The 10,525-nt window shown below is 45.6% G+C and overlaps 1 protein-coding gene across 2 annotated transcripts in view; it reads left to right on the top strand.

Moving 5' to 3' along the window:
- ZNRF3 (zinc and ring finger 3) overlaps positions 1-10,525 on the top strand; it is a 148,622-nt gene that overhangs the window by 3,777 nt on the left and 134,320 nt on the right. The window contains exon 1 of one of the 2 annotated variants that reach the window (XM_055080396.1): positions 6,530-6,556. The exons of the other annotated variant lie outside the window; for it this stretch is intronic. The gene's annotated coding sequence lies outside the window, so the exon portion shown is untranslated. Of the gene's footprint in view, positions 1-6,529; positions 6,557-10,525 lie in introns of those variants that run through there. 2 annotated transcript variants of the gene reach the window in all.

The raw sequence follows: 10,525 nt of genomic DNA, 5'->3' as shown, positions 1-10,525 counted from the left end.
AAAAAAAAAAAAAAAAAAAAAAAGAATCCGCCTGCCAATGCAGGGGACGCGGGTTCGATCCCTGGTTCGTGAAGATCCCACATGCCGCGGAGCAACTAAGCCCGTGTGCCACAACTACTGAGCCTGCGCTCTAGAGCCCGCGAGCCACAACTACTGAGCCTGCGTGCTACAACTACTGAAGCCCGTGTGCCTAGAGCCTGTGCTCCACAGGAAGAGAAGCCACTGCAATGAGAAGCCTGTGCACTGCAAGGAAGGGTAGTCCCCGCTCGCTGCAACTAGAGAAAGCCCGGGCACAGCAACGAAGAGCCAATGCAGCCAAAAATAAATACATTTATTTAAAAAAAAAAAAAAAAAGAACTAAGCCAGTGCCTTTAGCCATGAGCGGTGGGAGGAGAGCTGAGTGGTGGGTTAGAAAGGCTGAGTGAGGTCCTTAAATAGCCAGTGTTAACTAAGGGTATCAGAGAGAATAATTTTAGGAAACTAATTCCTCTGCCTTGTTTCCCTGTCAGTTTGTTTCTGCAGTTTAGCGTTTGATCAAACACTTTCTTTTCATCTCCATTTTAAGTTAACTTAACAGGCCTGCCTCTAAAAATTGACTTGGCCTAATAGAACAATTGCGTGCTGACAGCTGACCTGGATTTACACAAAAAGGGACTGCTGACTGTCTTGTCAGAAGGGCCTTCATAGGTTAAAACCAAGCATTTGATTTTGGGAAAAACAATAAGGCTGTGTTTTGTGACCTTGTGAATTCTTAGGAGCTCTTATTTCCTGTCTTGTTCTCTGAGATGCCCTGGGGGTTACTAATACAGCTCTGTATGGAGATGAAGATGGGAGTGGGAGGTAAGTTTGGGGTCTGGAGACTAGAGAGGGTGGTGATGGCTTCCATTTAGGAGCATTTATTTTGTACCGGGCACTGTGCCAAGCACGTCATGTGTTTGCTCATCTAATCGTTACTTTAACATGGAATCAACAACTGTTATTAACCCATTTCACAGATGAGGAAACTGAGGCTGAGAAAGGCGATTTGACTTATTTGACCTCACACATCTAGCGCATGATAAAACCTGGGTTGAAACCCAGGTCTTTCTGGCCCCTTTCTTCCTATTATCACCAAATAAATAGGACTTGGCTGGCTAGGTCTTGACATTAATTCAAGTCTAATTTTTTTTTTAATTTAAAAAATTATTTTATTTATTTAATTTGATTTTTTTTTGGCTGCATTGGGTCTTAGTTGCAGCATGCGGGATCTTCATTGAGGCATGTGGGATCTTTCATTGCGTTGCGGGCTCTTCGTTGTGGTGAGCGGACTTCTCTCTAGCTGTGGTGCGGGTTTCTCTCTAGTTGTGGCACAGGGGCTCCAGGATGCACGGGCTCAGTAGTTGTGGCGCTCAGGCTTAGTTGCCCCATGGCATGTGGGATCTTAGTTCCCCGACTAGGGATTGAACCCGTGTCCCCTGCATTGGAAGGTGGATTCTTTACCACTGGACCACCAGGGAAGTCCCAAGTCTAATTTTTAACAGTCTAGCATAGGGGTTCTTAACCCGAGGGACACAGACTTCCAGAGAGGGCCTGTGAACCCCTGAAATTATACACACAATCCCGTGTATGTGCACTTTCATTTTCCTGAGAAGATACATAATTTTTCCCCTTGGTGGTTTCTGTGATGCCCCTCCTCTCCAAGAGGAAAAAGAGAAGCACTCACCTAGTACCTGTCATCAAGTAGTGCATCACTGAGGATTTGAGTGGTGTGAGTTGTAGAGAGATCTACAGGTTTATGTGTCTCCATCGAGCATGTTCATTTGATAGATTTCTACCAAAGCCCTATTCTGTACCAGATACCGTATTGCTGTTGTCTTCTGGAGTTCACAGTCCCTTATAGAGCCAGACGTGTGTGGATAAATGATAATTCTTCCCAACTGGGTTTCCCTACACAATAGAGCCCTTGGTCCTGAAGGCATCCATTGCCTCTAATGGATTAACTTCTCTCCTGTGCATCTATCTGATAGTAGTTAAATGCATCATCCTTGGGAGAAGTGAGAAGATAGTCACTCCAAGAATTTTGTGCATTTAATATCGAATCACTATGTTGTGTACCTGGAACTAACATAATGTTGTAGGTCAGTTACACTTAAGTTAAAAAAAAAAAAGAATTTTCTGCATTTAGCTGGTGAAGGGCAAGAAGGTGAGGCTCAATGCAAGGTGTGTGAGTGCGAAGTGCAGATGTTTGTGCCTTTGCAGTAATTCACTGGAAAATGAAACGGAGTGTCCGTCAATGTTGAAATGCCTTAAGAGCAACTCCTTACATCTTCCTTGTGGACCTGGGCACAGGCCTGTTTGCTTTTGTTCATCCCTGGGTCCCCGGTGCCTGCTGCTTATCAGACACTCACTATTAGTGAATGAATGATGGATTCACAGTGGACACCAGGCAGGCAGTGGGTCTTAATGGGCTTGGATTAATTGATGAGAACAATGTCATTTGCTTTGGCTATACATTCTGGGATTAGCTTTCCTTTTTGGTTGTTATTTACAGAAACTTGCTTGATTAGATGCAAAGAATGGTTCTGGTGGACCCACTGATATTATAATACCAGGTTGTATGAAAGTGACCTGTGTGTGTGCACATGTTCAGGGGCAGGGTACCTGACATAAAGGTCTGAAGACGTGCTTTTCGTGGTAAAACACTGATTATTGAGAAAGCCCTAATATGGACAGCTGTTATGGATGGACAGACACATGGAGAATAGTTCACAGCCAAGCCCTAGTGTCCCTGGGAATAACTCTAAAGGTTTGGTATTCAGAATCATCATTAACCTGAATATATGTCATGTGAAAACTTTGCTTCTTGATGGCGTTTCCCATGTCTGGACGATGCGGATTTGCAGTTCATGACAAAAATGACTTTTAAATCCATCTTAATAATCCGAAGAACAATATTCAGCCCTTTAATGTGTTCGATAAGGAGACCAAGGTCCAAAGAAGTGAAGGGCCAGGCCCACGTGGTGAGGTATAGATGACCCTGGACAACTGTCTGGGTCTCCTGACTTCCAGGCTTGGGCCTTCATGTCATCCTCAGCTGCACCTCGGCTGAGTGTGCCAGGGAGAGCCAATAGAGAAGCATGCTTTATGATCAGGTGAATTATTGGGGAAAGCCAGACCTTCTAAATCTGCACATTGGGTTTAAGTGGTTGCTTTTCTCCTTTAATTTAGATTTTGAGTCGCTCAGTTTTCCTCTGTCAGAGCTTTTAAAAATAGGTAGTAATGATCATATGCTTCTGCATGCCAGGCCTTGGGCACAGTGCTGTGCTTACACTTAACGGACGAGGCAAATGGGATGCCCCAGGTTTTCAGATGAAAAAACTAAGCTCAGAGAGGTGAAGTCACTGAGCAGGTTGGTAGCAGGGACCAGATTCAAACCCAGGTCTGTGTGATTCTAAGCCATTTCTGTTTTTACAAGACTGCTTCACTTGGCACTTTCTTCTGCTTGGGGTGAGATTATGGCAGCTGATGGTGGAATTTAGAGTCAGTAATCCAGACTGATGGACCAAGAAATGAGTCTGTAACTTCAACTGAGAAAACCCTCCGCTCTTAGAGATCTCTTCCCTCCCTGCCTCCCGCCCTCCCTCCCTTCCTTCCTTCCTTCCTCTTTTCTCTCTTTCTTCTTTTTTAATCACACAGTCTCATTCTACCTTGTTTTTTCCACAAAGAGCCATTCTGCCAGGTTGGGAAGAGGGACCAGTGACTTGAGTACACAACTGTCGCTTCGTGGCACATCCGTTGTTTTTTGGCTTTGGGAAAGTTGGAATGGCCATGGCGCTCTGGCATTTAAAGGGATTTCTGACGTGAGACACACCTCCTTCCTGTGACCAGCTTTTTAGAGCCATTTTGGAGCCTGCATGGCTTTCTCCAAAGAGGCCCCATCCTGTGTCCATCGCCTTTCTTACTTTACACAGTCTGCATGTTCCCTGTGATTTGAAATTTGATTTAAAAGATTGTAAGAACCTAAAGCTGTGGCTTCTCCCCGCTCATGCCATTCTCCTGGCTGTTAAACCTTCCCATAGGTCTGCATTTCCGCAGTGGACAGGCATTCACTGCTGCCTCTGTCCCTCAGACCCTGTGCGGGGTGAGGCAGCCGATGGGGACGAGTGAGACACTGGCCCTGCCTGCAGGCAGCTGAGTGGAGGGGGCGGACAGCGTGTCAACCCCAGGTCCTCTGGTGGAACACGCCTATGGGATACTGAGGGTATGCCTGGCCCAGGTGCTACGTGTAGGCCTGGGCAGCCCATTCTGAAGAAAAACGTCTGTAATGACACAGTACATGGATTTGCGCCTTCTGGCCCTTTCTGACTCATTTTTTACCTACCTTTGAGGTTAAAGCTGATAACCCCTTTGTGGAGACGTGCCTTTATACCTGTCAAACAGGATGGGGAGGCCTTAAAGAGTAGAGGTTCTTTGTTCCATTTGCAGCTTGAATGAGATGTTTTAAAATCTGACTTTTAGCGGCTCTGTTGACTCATGATAGTGTGAAGAGAATGAGGTCAGCTGGCCTATTGTGGTTCAAGGGAGAGCGTTTTATTTTTATTACCCTTAAGATGTGTTGTAAGACTTGATATTAACCCCCTTCTTTCCCCAGCAGCCAGTCTGTTATGGTTGTTTAGAAACTCAGTGTGTAGAGCTAATTTGGTGAAAACAGACTTTGATGATTCTAGAAGTTTCACGGGGGAATTTATGTTGGAATGGGGACTTCTGGTCTCCTGGTGCAGAAGCTGCTGCATTTTAAAAATAGAGTAGGGGTGGTGCTTGATTAGGTGTGTGTACGGGAAGCCATTCAGTGCTGTAAGAATTTAATTAAAACTTGATTTTCTACTTAAACTGAGTACCCTAACTTGTCAGCAGACATTTATTGAGTTCTTACCATGAATACAGCCTAGAGAAGAAACATATACACCCACAATACAGTTTGTGATTTACAGATGTCATTTTCATGATTTCTCCCATACATATTTGGGCAGTTGAATTAGCTGCACTTAACAGAGGAAACCAGGGCTGAGAGTGTAAGTAAGCTTCTCAAGGCCACAGAGCTGGGATTGAACTTGGGTCACTTGAAGACAAAGCTCACTGACCCTCTTGCTTAAGGACCTGGGTGTATTTTGATACAATTTGGGCAAAAATGTTAGAATAGATTCATTTTACATTACTTCTTGTCAGGGCCAAAATTTTCCTTTAAAAAAAATCATCTAACTTATTTTTTAATTATAAAAATAATACATATTTATTGTAGAATACTTGGAAAATACAGAAAAGTATGAAAAAGAAAATCAATCCCGCTGCCTACACATACCTCTGTTAACCTTTTGTGTTTTGGTATAGATTTCCTTTCTTTTTTTCCTATGAGCTTGGAGGGATTTTTAAGAAAATTGGAAAAAACATTACATAGTGTTTATAACCCTTCATGTACCTTAAGTATTTTCCTCTTACTAATAAATACTCTGAAACATTTTTAGTGTCTTGTTTTTCTTTATTATAAGTAATGCTGTGAGGAACATCTTTTCTCTGTCTCTTGATTGTCTTCAAAGAATCAAGTTCTAGAATTGGGACCACTGGGTCGAGAGGTATAAACATTTTTCATGCTCTTGTTATGTATTGTAAGTTTGCTCTGCAAAAGAGTGGATCTAGTTTACACTCCCCAACCAGGTCCACACCCCCCCACTCACAATGGGTAATATCTGTTTCTTAAAAGAAAAACAAAACCCACATCAGAAAACAATTTCATAAAAGTGAAAGGCTATATATTCCTATCACTTAGTAAATGGTAAAGTACTGTCTTTTTCCCTCTGCCATGAGGATCCGTGTTATGACCAATGTCTGCATCGAAGGGAAGGTACCTGGCGTGGTACCTGGGTCCCTCCCTTGTAGGTGTATCTGAGCACAATCCAGGAGCTGCTACCCTAGCGTTCTGGGCAGGGACACATCCGCTGGCCAGGCAGATGGCCATGCTCCGAGGCCTAGAGGCAACCTCACGGGAGGGACCACTGTGCTGTCGGCACACCCCGTGGCAACTGATTGTGGCCCAGGTGGGTGCTGCTGCACTTGATGTTTTCTGCCCTGTCTCTTTCCCCGTCCTCTCATTCAGAGTGACGCCGTCAGTCTGTGGTGGGTAGAGATGCATTAGAGCCAAGTACCAGACCATCAGGGTGCCTCCAAACAGCAGGCCCATGGGCTGAAAATGGCTTCCTGCTCTTTTGTTTGATCCTGTTAAAAAAAATCTAGAAATTTTACATAATAATCTGGAGCTTTGGCTCTTCTTGAAAAATGAAAAGATCTGGCAACGTTGGGCCCACATTCCCACGTGGCGACAGCCTGCCCCAGTGGAATAACAGCTGCCCTCTTCAGATGGGACACAGGCCCCAGTTTATAAGCCTCTGTTGCATTGCTGCGGCTTGCTGCGCGCAGTATAACGATCCTGTGTCTACCAGTGCCTGGGCCCTGTGGGCATTGACGTTTGCCATCCATTCTATCGCTGGAAGTTCTGGAGCTGAAAGCTTTTAAGTTGCGCTTGGTAGGTCTCTGTTCTCTCCTTTCTTGGCCATCTGCGTATCAGATGGCCATTAGTGGCTTTATGACACTTCGCCAGACCCTGTGAGCCTCAAGTTCTGCTACCGGGGAGGGCTGCACCGGCCCTAGGGTGACCAGAGTGTTCTCTTCACTTTGACATAGGTGCTTTCATTTTCCAGAGCCATTTGGCCTGTGCCTTCATTATGATCTCTGTCCCTTCTCTCTTTGCTCCTTGGTTTCTTTTGACTGCGAGAGTCCTTGATTGAGCTGGAGGGCACCCTGGAATGCTGTGGCTCTGCTCTCCTTTTACAGTGAGGGCGCTGTGGGCAGGCTCCTCAAGCCTCTGGTCATGAGAGGAGCTGGGGTTAGAACTCGGGTCTTGGTGTTCCCAGGTGCTGGTCTTTCTAGAGCGGCATCCCACCTCTGATGCTCAGGTTCCAGCAAATCTTCCACATGCTTTAGGGGCCCCCATGAACTTTCACCCGTATTATCTTGTTTCATCCTCCCAGCTAGGAGCGCCTTCCCTGGATTCTACCCAGAAGGCCGTCTGCTGTTCAGGTTGTCCTGGTTGCCAAGGCTTGTCCCACACTTGACGTAGAATGCTTTTCTTTGTACCTATTGTATGCTTTTACTTAAATGCATTTGACATTGTGTGTTCAGCACCTTTATGCGATTTTTGGAACCATCAATGGGTACTCTGCGACTTGGCATCTTTTCAGAAAGTGCCTCAGTCTTGGAGTAGGTGGGAAGCAGGCAGCTAATGGCATGTAAAGAATGTTGCAAGCTTGACTTGCAAAGCCATTTCAAAATTTAAATCAAGGTAGCTTGTGGCCAAGTCAGAGGAAATGAACTTGCTCTTTCCTTGCTGACCTTACTGCTTCATGCCAGGTGCTGCCTAAGCTTCTCCCTGCCTCACAGTCTCACTTCTCCTAGCAGTTCTTCCCCTCCCCACCAGATTCATCTTTCCAAAGTAACCTCTGATCTTGTCATTCCCTTGATCAAAATCTTTCAGTGCCATCCTGTTGTTTACTAGTGAGCTGAGCACAGAGATGGCCTGGGATGCGGGCCTGGGTCCTGTGTGTTCCCGCCCTTATTTCCTGAATGGGTCCTGGGCTTTCTTCCCTCTGTGCCCTTCATTTTGGATTGCCCTTCTGTGGGAATATGTTTCTACGCCTCCACGTTCCTGACCCCCACCTTTGCCCCCTACCCTCCTATCCTCTCTCCCAACGCTTTCACCTGTGGTCAAACTTCCAGCTCTTCCCATCAAGTGTTTCCAAGTTCTACTGGTGGGTTCCTTCGACTGAAGCACTCCATTTTTCACTTCTCAGCTGGTCTTCAATACCTTATTCTTTGTTTTCTTTTCCCCACAAAATCACAGCTCCCAGCACAGTGGGCTTGTGTCTTACTCATCCCCCTGTTGCCCTGCAGTAAAACTCTTAAATATTTACTGAGCTGAAATTCTTCTAGATCATGATACTTTGGGATAGGGTAGTGATGGAGATGTTAGTGTAGCCAGAAGAAGACTTGGCTTTTTGAGGGAGAGCTTTCTGTGATTGTAGAAACAATTCACAAGACATGGGTATGTCCTAGGGCTATTCCAAGTAGTTGGGAATGGACCAGACTCTGAAAATAATTTCACCTTGCCTCTGTTCTCCAGGCCTGGAAAAAGGAGGTAGGATCAGGACGTAGCACCACCTGACTCCTCCCAGGCTGGCGTGTGGCTGCCTGGGTGCAGTGTTCAGAGCATGCTGGAGAAGAGACATCTCAGCCTGACTGTAGACTTTTAGGGGGTATGTTTTATTTAAATATGAGCAATATTTTGGTGTCACTTAGAAAATTGGCATTTTGGGGAATAGTAAAAGTTACATGTAGTTCCAGAATGACCCATCCTTACTTAAATTTATACCATATTGTTTCCTCGATCCCCCTCCCTCCAGCCTTGGAAGTTCTGGCTGAGCCTGTGTTTAGGTGCTGGATGGGAAGCAGTTTTAAAGGACTACAGTAGTATTTCTAAAGAGACCAGCAGACTGCGACTGGAAGAAATTTGGATTTCAGTTTAATGAATGTGATTTTCTACTCTTTAAGGGCCCCACTATAAGCATTTGGGAATTATTAAGTTATTGCTTCATTATGTACATGTTGGCATGTTGAAATTTTTTTGGTTATCGTTGCTGTTTGTTGTGGAACAGTGGTTATTATATGGGTGCTGGGGCCTCCAGGAATATTCCAGAGTCTATCCATGACGTGTTATAGTTCACTTGTACTAGAGGGTTGTCATGCCTTTTCATGGCATGTCCACTCCGGAAATGTTCCAGTGCCCATCAGTAAATGTCACCCTCACTCAGCGAGTTAAATGAACAGCTAATGTGTAGTTTTGAAACTTTGGAGTTATTAGGTTTAAATCTCTAGGGCACATATAAACTTGCTTGGCATTAAATGTGCCGTATGAGTGATTCAAGTTCGAGAGGCAATTTTTGCATTTCCTGACTCTTGTGTTTAAATTTGCAGTCTCAACATTGCATCACCATAGGATTTCACATTTAATGAATATTTATGTTGAGCTGAGTTCTATACGAATTCGATGGTTTCTGACTTGATTATAGCTTGCTGTGTGCTGTGGCCAGTAGTGCCCTACAGACAACAGAGCTGGCACACGTCTTAGCAAGCCAGGCCCTGGCGGATGTGGTTAGGGACCACAGTGACTGGTGCTCTGGTTGCCATGCCAACCTTGTTTTTGGAAGGGGGAGGCTCTGAAACAGCAATGGGATGGGGGTAGAATAGTTTCGAATATTCCAAGTGAAATTATTCCCTATATGTGTTCCTACAAGAAGACGTAGAAAACTCTAGAATTCTTACAACATGCTCAGATGACATTAATTTTCTTAATAGTTAATTTTTAAAATTTACTTAGGCAAGGCTGTTTTAATTGTCCTCTTGCAAACTTGTCTAAGTTCACGTACGAATGTCTTCCCTACTTGCTGCAGGGTAAATAAGGAATCTTCTGTGTCTTACTATTTACAAACCCTTCCTCCCACGTCCTGCCAACATCCCTTGCCCTCTGGTAACTCTGATCCAGTGATGGCTGATTGGGGGAGGGGAAGGGAAAGAACAGTAGGCGGGATGGTTGGGGGACTCCCCTTCCCCAGCTCCTTATCCTCATTCCTCCCTACTTCCCATTTCAGGAAGGCTTATCCTCTCCCCTCCCTGATCGTGTATATTCAGCAAAGACCATGGTGGCAGGTGCCATCACCCATAAGTGGGATCTTAGGATGCCCAGCTCTCAAGGTTTGGCATTCAAGAGCTGGGAGAGAAAGAGGAGTGATGTGTCTTGGCATCCAGCACTGGAATTCTGTCGGCCCCTTTGCATATGGTATCCCGCATAATTAATTCTGTGGTGCTTGGTGTTGTGCAGTGAAAGGTCCAGAAGGGAATTGATCAGGCCTGGTAAGCCACATGGGAGCCCCGGATGGCAGGATGGGATGGGATGCTTGGGCACCATCCTCTGTCCTAGAGCCCCTCTACAGAAGGAGACCCGAGTCACTGGAGGCTGGGCTTGTGCAGCTTCAGTAGCTCAGGCAGTCCCATGACGTAGAGGGCCTGTCCTCAAGGCTCATCCCACAGAAAAGAAAGCACCCCACCCCTTTGTAAATTTATTTATTTATTTATTTATTTTTGGCTGCATTGGATCCTCGTTGCTGTGCGCAGGGGCTACTCTTCATTGTGGTGTGTGGGCTTCTCACTGCGGTGGCTTCTCTCGTGGAGCACGGGCTCTAGGCACACGGGCTTCAGTAGTTCTGTCACGCAGGCTCAGTAGTTGTGGCCCATGGGCTCTAGAGCGCAGGCTCAGTAGTTGTGGTGTATGGGCTTTGTTGCTCCGTGGCATGTGGGATCCTCCCAGACCAGGGCTCAAACCTGCGTCCCCTGCATTGGCAGGCAGATTCTTTTTTTTTTTTTTTTTTTTTGTGGTATGCGG

The sequence above is a fragment of the Physeter macrocephalus genome, chromosome 19, assembly GCF_002837175.3.
Source record: "Physeter macrocephalus isolate SW-GA chromosome 19, ASM283717v5, whole genome shotgun sequence".
Taxonomy (NCBI): Eukaryota; Metazoa; Chordata; class Mammalia; order Artiodactyla; family Physeteridae; genus Physeter; species Physeter macrocephalus.
The sequence above is the reverse complement of the archived record's forward strand: the minus strand, read 5'-3'. Positions and strand labels throughout refer to the sequence as shown.